The following is a 13,208-nucleotide window of genomic DNA, read 5'->3' as shown; positions in this document are numbered from 1 at the left end:
CACTCTTCATCAAAGAACCTTTTTATGGCTGATGGATGACAGAAAACCACTAGTCAATAGCCCAGTTCCCCCAGTATAACCTGCAGTAGTTTTGTAAAATATGTCCATGTTTCTGTAATGAAGTATGCGTCCGAGTTCGGTGGGGAGCAAATGTTGACAGCAGTGTCTACGCTGAACAACCTCTGTCGTTGTGCTTCCCCAGCTCGTGGCCTGTGTTGTAGCTTGGACTCGCAGAAAGTCCAGACTTGCAGAATCTTGCCAACTTGCAGAAAGAAACTGACTGCTCCCTTAACACACCACCAGGTATCGTCCGTCAGAAAGTTCTCTGGATCCTTTGAGTTTAGCATTCTCCTTCATGAAACGGTGAGGGACCACACAGTTACCCCGGCGACCCTAGCGTCCTCGGTTGCCCCAGCTCAGCCGCCGCTTAACCGTGGTCCTGCCGCGCATGCGCCCAGGGCACGCGAGGGAAACCGCTGTCGCTCGGCAGTGACGTCATCCAGGTGCCGGGCAGCTCCGGCCCGGCTTCCCTCGAGCGTCGCCCCGTGGTGCGGGCCGCGTCTGGCTGGGTCTCCGTCGAGCCGACTGTGGTGGACGCCGGGCGGCGAAGGCCGTTCCCGAGCTGCGGCCTCGAGGCGGTTCCCGGTGGCTGGGGCAGCAGGGCGCGGCCGCGACCGGCGACGTGGGCCGGGCGAGGAGGTGAGTTCGGCCGGCGGGCGGGCGGGCCAGGCGGGGGCAGCGGCCTCCATCCCGCTCGGCCTGGACTCCCGCCCTCCGCGAAGCGCTTAGACGCGGACCGGGCCGTCGCGAAACACGCAGGGAGAAGCCGCGGACTCCAGGTCTTTCGCGGACGAACAGAGGCCATTAGCTCTGGTGCCCTCAGGCGCTCCCTGAGCCTGGGCGTTTGGTGGCTCCTGTTGGCATCACTCAGTACAAAATGCCCACCTGACTGGCAGTAGGCGGGGTCTGACAGTGAGCTTCGGAGAGTTAAACTGTGGCCCAGGTTCAGTAAAATCAGGCAACGGGAGCGAAAGGGATGAAGAGATTGAAAACATTACCGGGAATGGTTTCAGTATGTACGTTTCTGCACTATTCTGAGGCTGCAGAAGTGCTGGCAACCCGGGTGGCAGCGATTAGTTTAGATTCAAGGAAAGGACGGGGTACCAGGCTTTTAGGACTGTGTATCGCGGTCTCTGGGTTTGCATTAACCCTCAGACATTTTAGCACCTGTAGTAGCTATTTTCAGGATCACATTTGCAGACTATCAGCTGTGTTAAATTAACACTAAGCCTTGTTAATTCTTCGCCCAGTGAAAGAAACGTAGCCAAGGTGTTTAGGCACGAGCACTGATTGTTTACAGTACTGAAAATACTCAGTGTGTGCTTTTAACAAACGTTAAGGTCTGTTTCCTTGGTATGCCCAAACATTTGGCAGAAATTATTCTTTTGTATGCTTTTCAAAAAAGTCTTAAAGACTCATACAAGTACACACATGCTTCATTTACTCTTAACAGTTATTTTGATACCAACAAGCTCTGTAGTTCCAAGAGTTCTTAATACACGGGGGATGACTCTTTTAGGGTCAAACCTCCCTTTGACAGGAGTCACGGAAGACCGTCAGAAAACACAGATATTTACATTACGATTAATAACGGTAGCAAAATTACTGTTATGAAGTAGCAATACAAATAATTTTATGCTTGGGGTTCACTACAGCATGAGGAAGGTTGAGAGCCACTGACAGAGAGGTAAAAGAAAACACAGAAATGAAAAGAAAGCACATAACAAAACACACCAGGACAGTGAGCTGAATGGAAGGTTCTGGTATTGTGAAAATAAACCATGTAGGCTTGTTGGCTAGATTTAATTTCCCCCACTGCCAATATGGAGGTGTGTGTGTGTGTAAAACATACCAAATACCTATATATCAGAACCAGCTGGATGGAAATAAGGAAAATATTAACTTGGCTGATAATTTAAGGGTTTTCTGTCCTCCTTCCCTTTCTCTCCTCTCACTCAGAATAGATCTAAAACCAGCCATCTAAACCATGGCAAAGAAGTTTTCACCATATTGTTGTTCAAAATTTTAAGACATTTTAGTTTGTGATTTTTCATATTGAGAGATTAGTTTACTTCCTGAATTAACTCCTGATGTTACCCAAATAATTTTCAAGTTAATCATAATACTGTTACCTTTTATTGAACAAAGTCAGAAAAGAGCCTATATTTCATAAATATACTGTTTGGTAATGAAACTAATCATCTTAAATTAATAATTTCTCGTATTGGAAGCTATTTTTTAAATTGGTGTATTTTATTTGTATTAATATTTTGCTTGTGTATGTCTATGTGTACCAAGTGTGTGTGTGTGTTTGTGTGTTTTCTCTAACCAATCTCAACCTTATGTCAACAGAAAACACAACAGAAAATCATTTCCTGTTTCATTTCTTGCAAATTCTGTTAAGAGCAAATCTGTTCAGAAAGCTAGTTTTCAGTGTAGAGAATCAAATTCTCATATATTAGTTCATCAAAATTTTATCTCTTTAGAAAAAATTAAGTACATTTCTAATTATAGCAAACTAAATTATACATCTATTTCTTTCTGTAAAACATTTTGTGGGGACTGAAGAGATGGCTCAGCAGTTATGAGCACTGGCTTTCCTGTTCTTGTAGAGTTCCTGAGTTCAATTTTCAATAATCATATGGTGGCTCACAGTCGTCTGTAGTGGGATCCTCCCTCATCTGGTCTGTACAATGCAGACAAAGCATTCATATATAAAATAGATAAACTTTTATACATTCATTTTGTGCAACCCTTTTGTGATATGTTCAACTTGTTTTTCATTATTTACCCAAAAGTAGATTATGTTTATAAGCATTTATTTTTCTTTTAGCCTTAGTTCTTAATTATTTATAAATTTTCTGCCTCCCCATCCCCCATGATAGGTTTCTCTGCTGATGTAGTAAGCCAGATCAAGCTGAATTGAAAAGGTATAGCAACAGAATTTTTTAAACAAAACAACTCCCCAGACAGGTTCTCCATTCCCAGAGACTGAGGCTGGAGAAGCTGCATGTCAGAACTAAAGCAGGGAAATGATATAGGTTGTAGGTGACAGGTAATGATACGTTCGTCACAAGCTGGGTTTGTGCCCAAGTGGTCAAAAGCTGAACATTTTAGGTGGGTACTTGGCTGGCTGGCAACTTCAGGGGATGAAGCTGTATTAGCCACCAAAAATGTTTACCTGGGCTTTCCTTTGTTCAGAGATTGTCTGAGTGGAAGGGGTTTAGATAGACAGGAATGGGGCTTCTCGGACCATGCAATAGCCAGCTGGAGGTTCCAACAGAACAGTTCTGTCTTTAATTTACATTTTGAAGCAATGCTTACATTTGATGAATTTAGACACAGTTATATTTTTTGTCACCAAAATAATTCACTTTACATCCTTTTGCTGTGTTTCTCATTGAAATACAGCCACTTTATTTTTATAGTCTTTGCCATTAAATTGAATGTTCATTAGATTTTTTGACTGTCACGTTTTAGTAAGGACCTATGAAGAAAGCTATTTAAAACTGATTTTCCTCATACCAACAATTTATGAAAACTCATTTGTTAATAGAAATAGTTATTTTCCTGTCATGGAAATTAAGGAGCCAAGAGTGCTTGAATATGTATTTAGCCATTGATATTTCAGTATTTCATCTTAGAGCTGACTTAAATATTTTATTTCTGTTACTTTTTTTTCAGATAGAGCAGTTCTTTTAGCATCTGTTTTTTAAATGGCCTGCTTTGTTCCCCCATCCCTTTCTCTTTTTCCTTGTTCTCATGTTCAGTATTTATATTCTACGTAGGTCTACCTGAAATAGCAAACTCCAGTTGACCTTAAATAAAAAAGTTATCTTAATAACCAGAGTCAGCAGAAGAAAAATAAAAAGCTCTTTACATGATCACCATACTAACCCTAGTATAATATCTTAGAGGTGTTCACAAGAAAAAAATTAAATTGAATATACTGGTCAAATAGAATACTAAATTAGATGATGGAAGCAGAAGAGAATTTTATCAGAAAAAGGGTAACCTATCATAACAAGTAAGTTGAATGAGGAAAATCCCTTTCTGAAAACTGAGATACCTTTGGGAACTGCCACTCAAGGTACACCCAGGAATTCCATGGCCAATTTACTTTAGAAACAGCCTCTTCCTTTTCACTTGCTAAGTCAGCATATACACTCCTAAAACACCTCTTCATCTGCAAGTGTGCAAGATTAACCTGTCTACTCTTGCCAGTCTTTGTCTGCTGTAGGCTTTCAGATCTGTACCCACCGGACCTAAGTTGGATAAGAAAAAGGTTTCCAACATTAGTGAGATATATGGTGGGACTAAATAGCTTCTCTAGGACCCCTAAGACTAGATTATATAAATACAGTAGCATGAGAGCCACAGTAAGTATGGCTCTCTCCTTCATAAGTGTAGAGAGATTGAATAAACTCCAGGATATAGTTCTGCTAAGACCAAAGAATAGAGCAAGAGAGTTGAGTGTGGAAAGCAATTCATCATCCGAGGGGAGCCAGGAATTTGCAAGCACAAGGGGGCAAATGGAATGTCTCTTGGAGGCTGAAACCACTGAGGCATGAAGTTTGAGGTCACTGAGTAGGACACATATTTGGTACTGGTGTTCCACACAATGACAGACTCCCACTGAACTTAAGAGTTCCATTAGAGAAGTGCGAAGGAGAGGTGTATTTGTTTTCATTATGAAATAACAGATTACTACTAAGTATATTAAAACAGCAGTGATCAAGACTTACCAGAGACCTAACAAAAGTATCAGCCATCTGAACTCAATTAAAGAATCTTACCTGAATATACTTCCAAAGTCCAGTTATAAGAGGAATAAGTTCTATTTGATGTCAGAACTAAAGCCCCTAGGACCTATGCCCGCTTCCTCCAGCTTCTCCAGGCTTCCAGCATTTTTCCCTAAATGATTTTCCCTTCCCTTTCAGAACAAGTTGAGTTATTCTGAAACATGGAATTTCTCTAACTTCTAGTTTCTGCCTTAAAAGGAGTTTATGTATTAAATCAGGCCTAACTTTACAACTTCACCTTTAAAGAAGTTTATGCATTAAATCAGGCCTAGCTTTGCAACCTCACCTTCGCAGACCTGGCTGATTTGGAACTTGGGTTGCAACTGTAAAGTTCTTCTGACCAGTCTCCCTATTAGGGTTTCATGAAATATGGACTGTAATCTTGGAGGTTGGGGAAGAGTCCTGGTGAGATGTAATGACTGCTGAGGAGAGCACCACTAGAGATAGCAAGTTCAACACCAGCCAGTATTTTTAGCAATAAACTCACCGGAAACTCCAGTATGATTTGTAGCTCATTTATTACAATTTTACATTAATTGAAAGTAATCTTAATCATTTAGTTGTCCTTGGATTCATTGGGTCTTACTCCTTCAAGTTCTCTTCTCCCTTCTGTTGACTCTAGAGCAGTGGTTTTCAACCTTCCTAATACTATAACCCTTTAATACAGGTCTTCATGTTGTGTGACCCCCAACAACCATAAAATTATTTTGTTGCTTCTTCATAGCTGTAATTTGGTTATTGTTCTGAATCATAATCTGATGTATGTATCTGATAGGTTATGTGCTATGTGACCCACAGGCTGATAACTGCTGCTGTGTGTCTACAGTGTCCATTCCTCTTTGATAGTTTGGTGAGCAAGATACCTGGGGCTACTGTGAGCTCTTCTGCAGGGACAGATTAACTCTAGGCTGTCTGTTGTATCTTCTTGCCTCCTTGGTTCTGTCAGTGTGAACTGAGAGTGTTTGTGCGTTAGGTTAGAAATTTTCACACAGGATTTGATTAGCAGACACAGGCAGATGGGTATTTCTCAACTTCCAAAAGGGAAAAGATGATGAATCAAAGTGATGTTTAAAGCAAGTTGAAGGAAGACACTGTGTTAGAAATGTTATAGAGTTAAGGGAACCAACTGGGAAGGAGAGGCACTCGAGGAAGTTACCACCACCAGGTTTGGGGCACCAGAGAAGAATGTTTTGGTGTAGCTGCAAGGGAAAAGATTTTCCTGCAGCCATGGCCAATACTAGAAGTATGGTTGAATGAACTACAGAAGTGGGAAAACTCAACTTCAACCTCCCCTAACCCACAGAAATCAAAGGATCCCAAAGTCACCAAATACTCATTCTCAAAGATCAGAACCAAGAGGAATGGAAAATCCACGCGGGAAACCCAAAAGGGTTCCCTAATATCTGTCAGAAGAATCAGCAGATGAAGCACAGGTTCAGCCTGAAATAGATGACAAAGCTTATATGGGATTCTGAAGACAGCTGTAGGGTCTGCTGACTAGCCTTTTGGAGTCAGCTGTTTCTCATAAGCCAATATGAATAAGCCAAATTCAGATCATGATACCTAGAAAATTGATGGGGAAAGGAGTTAAGGTTGAGAGAAGACCTGGGTAGGTACTCAGTCCTTCACCACCAGCAGCTCCCCTCATGGAGGCATTTGGCTTAGGGAACTTGTGAGCTTTGCCTTTGGACTCTTATTTGACTCTTTCTTTGTTGCAGTGGCCTGCAGTGTGAGTGGATGAGTCCACAAAGACACCCAGACAGTAGACTGCACCACTGTGCATCCAGCACTCCCAGCTTCCGGTTCCTGAATCAGCAAAACACTCAACCCTAAAACCCTTTCTTCAGAACACTCAGCTCCCAGCATTTGCCGTGGGCGGGGTTCTCTTTGACCTCGCACAAGTTCATACTGCACACCTGGGGCTCTGTTACTACTAAAGAGAAGATGGCGACGATGACTGCGGCAACTGTAGTGGTTCCCGATGAGTGGATCAAGAACTGGGAGAAATCTGGGAGAAGCGAATTTTTGCGTTTATGCCGGATTCTCAGTGAAAGTAAAAGCCGCGACACTTTGGCTTGTAGAGATTTCCAACAAGCTCTCTATGAGTTGTCATACCATGTCATTAAAGGAACTTTAAAGCCGGAACAGGCATCCAGTGTTCTCAGTGACATCAGTGAATTTCGTGAAGATATTCCACTTATTCTTGCCGACATATTCTGCATATTAGATATTGAGACGAATTGTTTAGAAGAAAAGAACAAGAGAGATCATTTTACACAGTTGGTATTAGCATGTTTATATTTAGTTTCAGACACAGTTCTAAAGGAACGCTTGGATCCAGAAACATTGGAGTCATTAGGCCTTATCAAACAATCACAGCAGTTCAATCAGAAGTCAGTTAAAATCAAGACGAAACTCTTTTACAAACAACAGAAGTTCAATTTGTTAAGAGAAGAAAATGAAGGTTATGCCAAGCTTATTGTTGAATTGGGGCAAGATTTATCTGGAAATATTACAAGTGATTTAATCTTAGAAATTCTCAAATCTTTAATAGGTTGCTTTAATCTAGACCCCAATCGAGTTTTGGATATCATATTAGAGGTGTTCGAGTGTAGGCCAGAACACCATGATTTCTTTATATCTTTATTAGAAGCTTACATGAATATGTGTGAACCACAAACATTGTGTCATATTCTTGGATTCAAATTCAAGTTTTACCAGGAACCAAATGGTGAGACTCCATCATCTTTGTATACAGTCGCAGCAGTACTTCTACAGTTTAATCTTATCGATTTGGATGATCTTTATGTACACCTTCTTCCAGCTGATAGTTGCATTGTGAATGAATACAAACGAGAAATTGTGGAAGCTAAGCATATTGTCAGAAAACTTACAATGGTTGTATTACCTTCTGACAAAAGTGATGAACGAGAGAAAGAAAAGAAGAAAGATGATAAAGTAGAGAAGGCACCTGACAATCAAAAACTTGGTTTGTTGGAAGCCTTATTAGTTATTGGTGATTGGCAGCATGCACAGAGTATTATGGATCGAATGCCTCCGTACTATGCAGCATCACATAAAGTAATAGCCCTTGCTATCTGCAATCTTATACATATAACTGTTGAGCCTCTTTACCGAAGAGTTGGTGTTCCTAAAGGTGCTAAAGGCTCACCTGTCAATGCTTTGCAAAACAAGAAATCACCAAAGCCAGCAGAGAGCTTTGAAGACTTAAGGAGAGATGTATTCAGTATGTTCTGTTATCTTGGTCCCCACCTTTCTCATGATCCTATCTTATTTGCAAAGGTTGTGCGCATAGGCAAGTCATTTATGAAGGAATTTCAGTCTGATGGGAAGCAAGAAAATAAAGAGAAAATGGAAGTCATCTTTAGTTGTTTGCTTAGCATCACTGACCAGGTACTACTTCCGTCTCTTTCTTTGATGGATTGCAATGCGTGTATGTCAGAGGAACTATGGGGAATGTTTAAAACATTTCCTTATCAGCATAGATACCGCTTATATGGCCAATGGAAGAATGAGACTTACCATAGTCACCCACTATTAGTAAAGATTAAAGCTCACACAGTAGACAGAGCCAAGTACATTATGAAGCGTCTAACCAAGGAAAATGTGAAACCTTCAGGAAGACAGATTGGGAAACTGAGCCACAGCAATCCAACCATTTTGTTTGATTATGTCTTGTCACAAATACAGAAATACGATAACTTAATAACACCTGTGGTAGACTCATTGAAATATCTCACTGCGTTGAATTATGATGTTTTGGCCTATTGTATCATTGAAGCATTAGCTAATCCAGAAAAAGAAAGAATGAAGCACGATGACACAACCATCTCAAGCTGGCTTCAGAGCCTGGCTAGTTTCTGTGGTGCAGTTTTTCGTAAATACCCAATTGATCTTGCTGGTCTTCTTCAGTATGTAGCCAATCAATTAAAGGCAGGCAAAAGTTTTGACCTGCTTATATTGAAAGAAGTGGTACAAAAAATGGCAGGAATAGAAGTTACAGAGGAAATGACAATGGACCAGCTAGAGGCTATGACTGGTGGGGAGCAACTGAAAGCCGAGGGTGGATATTTTGGCCAGATAAGAAACACTAAAAAATCCTCTCAGAGATTGAAGGATGCACTGCTGGACCATGACCTTGCCCTTCCTCTCTGTTTGCTTATGGCCCAGCAGAGGAATGGTGTGATCTTTCAGGAAGGCGGAGAGAAACATTTAAAGCTTGTAGGGAAACTGTATGACCAGTGTCATGATACTTTGGTACAGTTTGGTGGGTTTTTAGCTTCAAATTTAAGCACAGATGATTACATAAAGAGAGTACCTTCAATTGATGTACTATGTAATGAATTTCATACGCCCCATGATGCAGCATTTTTTCTGTCTCGGCCGATGTATGCGCACCATATTTCATCCAAGTATGATGAACTTAAGAAATCAGAAAAGGGTAGTAAACAGCAACATAAAGTTCATAAATACATTACATCATGTGAGATGGTGATGGCTCCTGTCCATGAAGCAGTGATCTCCTTACACATTTCCAAAGTCTGGGAAGATATCAGCCCTCAATTTTATACCACGTTCTGGTCTCTGACAATGTATGACCTTGCAGTTCCACACACTAGCTATGAACGAGAAGTCAATAAACTTAAGATCCAGATGAAAGCAATTGATGACAATCAAGAAATGCCTCTGAATAAAAAGAAAAAAGAGAAAGAGCGCTGTACTGCCCTTCAGGACAAGCTTCTTGAAGAAGAAAAGAAACAGACGGAGCATGTGCAGCGAGTACTACAGAGACTGAAATTGGAAAAGGACAACTGGCTCTTAGCAAAATCTACTAAAAATGAGACCATCACAAAGTTTCTCCAGCTGTGTATATTTCCTCGTTGTATTTTTTCAGCAATTGATTCTGTTTACTGTGCGCATTTTGTTGAGTTGGTCCACCAACAGAAGACTCCAAATTTTTCCACACTTCTCTGCTATGATCGAGTTTTCTCTGATATAATTTACATGGTTGCTAGCTTTACTGAAAATGAAGCTAGTCGATATGGTAGATTTCTTTGCTGCATGTTAGAGACGGTGACTAGGTGGCATAGCGACAGATCCACCTATGAGAAGGAATGTGGAAACTATCCAGGATTCCTTACTATATTACGAGCAACTGGATTTGATGGTGGAAATAAAGCGGATCAGTTAGATTATGAAAATTTTCGACATGTTGTCCATAAGTGGCATTATAAACTAACCAAGGCATCGGTACATTGCCTTGAAACAGGTGAATATACTCATATCAGAAATATCTTGATTGTGCTCACAAAAATACTGCCATGGTACCCCAAAGTTTTAAATCTGGGACAGGCTTTGGAAAGAAGAGTACATAAAATCTGCCAAGAAGAGAAAGAAAAGAAGCCAGATCTGTATGTACTAGCAATGGTCTACTCTGGGCAGCTGAAAAATAGAAAGTCGTACATGATACCTGAAAATGAATTTCATCACAAAGATCCCCCTCCAAGAAATGCTACTTCAAGTGTACCAAATGGACCTTGTAGCGGGCTGCCATCTTCCATAGGAAACACGTCTAAGTCAGATGAAAGCAGTACTGAAGAGACTGACAAGTCAAGAGAAAGGTCTCAGTGTGGCCTGAAAGCTGTCACTAAAGCCTCTAGTGCCGTACCAAAAGGGAATTCAAACAATGGAAACAGCAGCTCCAACACCAAGGCTGTTAAGGAAAATGACAAAGAAAAGGGGAAAGAGAAGGAAAAAGAAAAAAAAGAAAAGACCTCAGCTGTTATTCCAGAAGTTAGGGTACTTTGTAAAGACAATAAAGAAAAACCCAAGGAAGAGCAGCCAAATAAAGATGAGAAAATAAGAGAGACCAAGGAAAGAATCCCTAAATCTGACAAAGATAAGGAAAAATTAAAGAAGGAGGAAAAAGCTAAAGATGAGAAGTTCAGGATCACTGTCCCTAACATAGATTCAAAGTCTACTCAAGAAAGAGAAAAAGAGAAAGAGCCATCAAGCGAAAGAGATTTAGCAAAGGAAATGAAATCAAAAGAAAATGTTAAAGGAGGAGAAAAAACACCAGTTTCTGGGTCCTTGAAATCACCTGTTTCCCGAACAGATAATGCAGAGCCCGAAAGAGAAAAGCGTCGCAAGGTAGATTCCCATCCTTCTCCATCCCATTCTTCCACAATAAAGGACAGTCTCAACAAACTCAAGGAGTCTTCAGCAAAGCTCTACATCAACCATGCTCCATCACTGTTGTGCAAGAGTAAGGAGAGAGAAATGGACAAGAAAGATTTGGACAAGTCGAGGGAAAGATCCAGAGACAGAGAGAAAAAAGAAGAAAAGGACCGGAAAGAGCGGAAAAGGGATTATTCAAACAATGACCGGGAAGTGCCTCTAGACTTAGTCAAAAGGCGGAAAGATGAAAATGGAATATTGGGGACTTCAAAGCACAAAAGTGAAAGCCCCTGTGAGTCTCTTTATCCAAGTGAGAAAGACAAGGAAAAAAATAAGTCAAAATCCTCAGGCAAAGAAAAAGGTGATTTCTTTAAACCTGAAAAGGTGGATAAAGTATCCAGTGGGAAAAAGGAGTCTGGACATGATAAAGAAAAGGTAGAAAAGAAAGAGAAATGGGACAGTTGTGGAGATAAGGACGAGAAGAAGCATCATAAGTCCTCAGACAAGCACAGATAATGAAGACTTTGTGCCAAGAGTGGGCAGGCCTCCAAGCTGAAGGGCTCCCAGCAGAGGATGCCAGAGCTCTGGGTCACTCTCAAAACTTAATTACGAGCTCCTGGTGCTGTTCATCTTATGAGAATCTGTGTTACATCAGAAGATGAATATGCATCCCATCCTCTTGAGACATTGCAAAGTCAATGGTTTTCAGAACATTATTTTACCTCCAGGCAGTTTCTTGCAGCAAGATCCCTGTGCGTACATTTTTTTTTTCTTGAAATGACACCATCCAGAAACAGCATTTATAAAATTTTCACCAGCTGATTCTTGGATCACCCTTGGAAAGGTAAGTTTGTTGTTTGCTAGGCTGAATATCTTCTTATAGGACAGGCTTCATTTGTGTATAATGTAACTGACAACATTGGAATGATTGTTACCTAACAATTTTGGCTTCTTGCAAAAGTTTTAATTTCAGTTTGTAGGAAAGCTCTTTCTTATATATGTAAAGCACAACAGCAGTGTTTTCCTTCAATGTGCTCTTAGACATGCCATCACAGTTGACCTTACCAAGCCTGCAACATGGCTCAGTGGGCTAAGGTTCTTGCCACCAAGCCCAAAGACCGAATTGAATTGGATCCCTGGTACCCCAGTGATGGAAGGAGAGAACTCTGGTTCATACAGATTGTTCTCTGACGTATATACACCTTAAATAAATATAATTAAAATACTGTAGTTTCTTTCGCCCAGAAATTCCCCTGATGTGTTGTCTTCATCTTAGAGAACTTGCTTTTTATGCTCCCACTCACAGTCATGGACACTGTGATCTTTATTGGAACGTTACTTTTTAAATTTAAAATTGAGATTAATTCACCCTTTTGGAGCACACAGTTCGGTGATCTTTAGCACGTTCACCACATTGTGAAATCACCACCACTGTCTAGTCTCACAAGATTTCTCTTGTCTGCAGAAGAGGCCCTAGGTGTATTAGCCTCCACTTTCAAATTTACTCTTCGTCAGCCTCTGGAAACTGCTGATATATTTTCTGCCTGTGGGTTTGCTGATTTGGGGTATAACATAAATAGAATCATGAAATATTGTGGCTTTTGTGTATGGGTTTTTTTATACCTCCATGTTTAATGTGTACTTATAGTCCTTTTTTATGGCTGTATGTTTTGTTTATCCATCTGTTGATGGACAGGAATAATAATTTTTAAGTATTAAACACTAGTGTATCCACAGTTAAAGTGGATGGACACCAGGATTATACTTAGTATGAATTCTCTGTATAAATGATACATAATTAAGCCTGGTAGTGACGGCGCACGCCTTTAATCACAGCAGTTGGGAGGCAGAGGCAAGCGGCTCTTTTTGAGTTCCAGGCCAGCCTGGTTTGCAGAGCAAGTTCCAGGACAGTCAGGGCTACACAGAGAAACCTTGTTGAGGGCAGGGGAGGGGATGGCATGTAGATTATCAGTATTTCATATATGATGTTTTTCTAAGGGTGATTTTAGTGCTCTGGTTTTAAGAAATACGTGAATGTATTTTTATTAATAAAAGTTAATGACTTAACTATTTGAAATTTGAATGAGAACATTAGACAAATAGAAATTATATATCATATTAATGATCATGTTTTAAATTTATGTCACT

At 40.6% G+C, this 13,208-nt stretch overlaps 1 pseudogene; it reads left to right on the top strand.

Annotated features, from left to right (window-relative positions):
- The first annotated feature begins 573 nt into the window (after nucleotides 1-573).
- The window catches only part of LOC142832913 (THO complex subunit 2 pseudogene), a 30,955-nt pseudogene continuing 18,320 nt past the window's right edge, over nucleotides 574-13,208 (top strand).

The sequence above is a fragment of the Microtus pennsylvanicus genome, chromosome 12 (genome assembly GCF_037038515.1).
Source record: "Microtus pennsylvanicus isolate mMicPen1 chromosome 12, mMicPen1.hap1, whole genome shotgun sequence".
Taxonomy (NCBI): domain Eukaryota; kingdom Metazoa; phylum Chordata; class Mammalia; order Rodentia; family Cricetidae; genus Microtus; species Microtus pennsylvanicus.
This window is presented reverse-complemented; position numbering and strand designations above follow the sequence as displayed.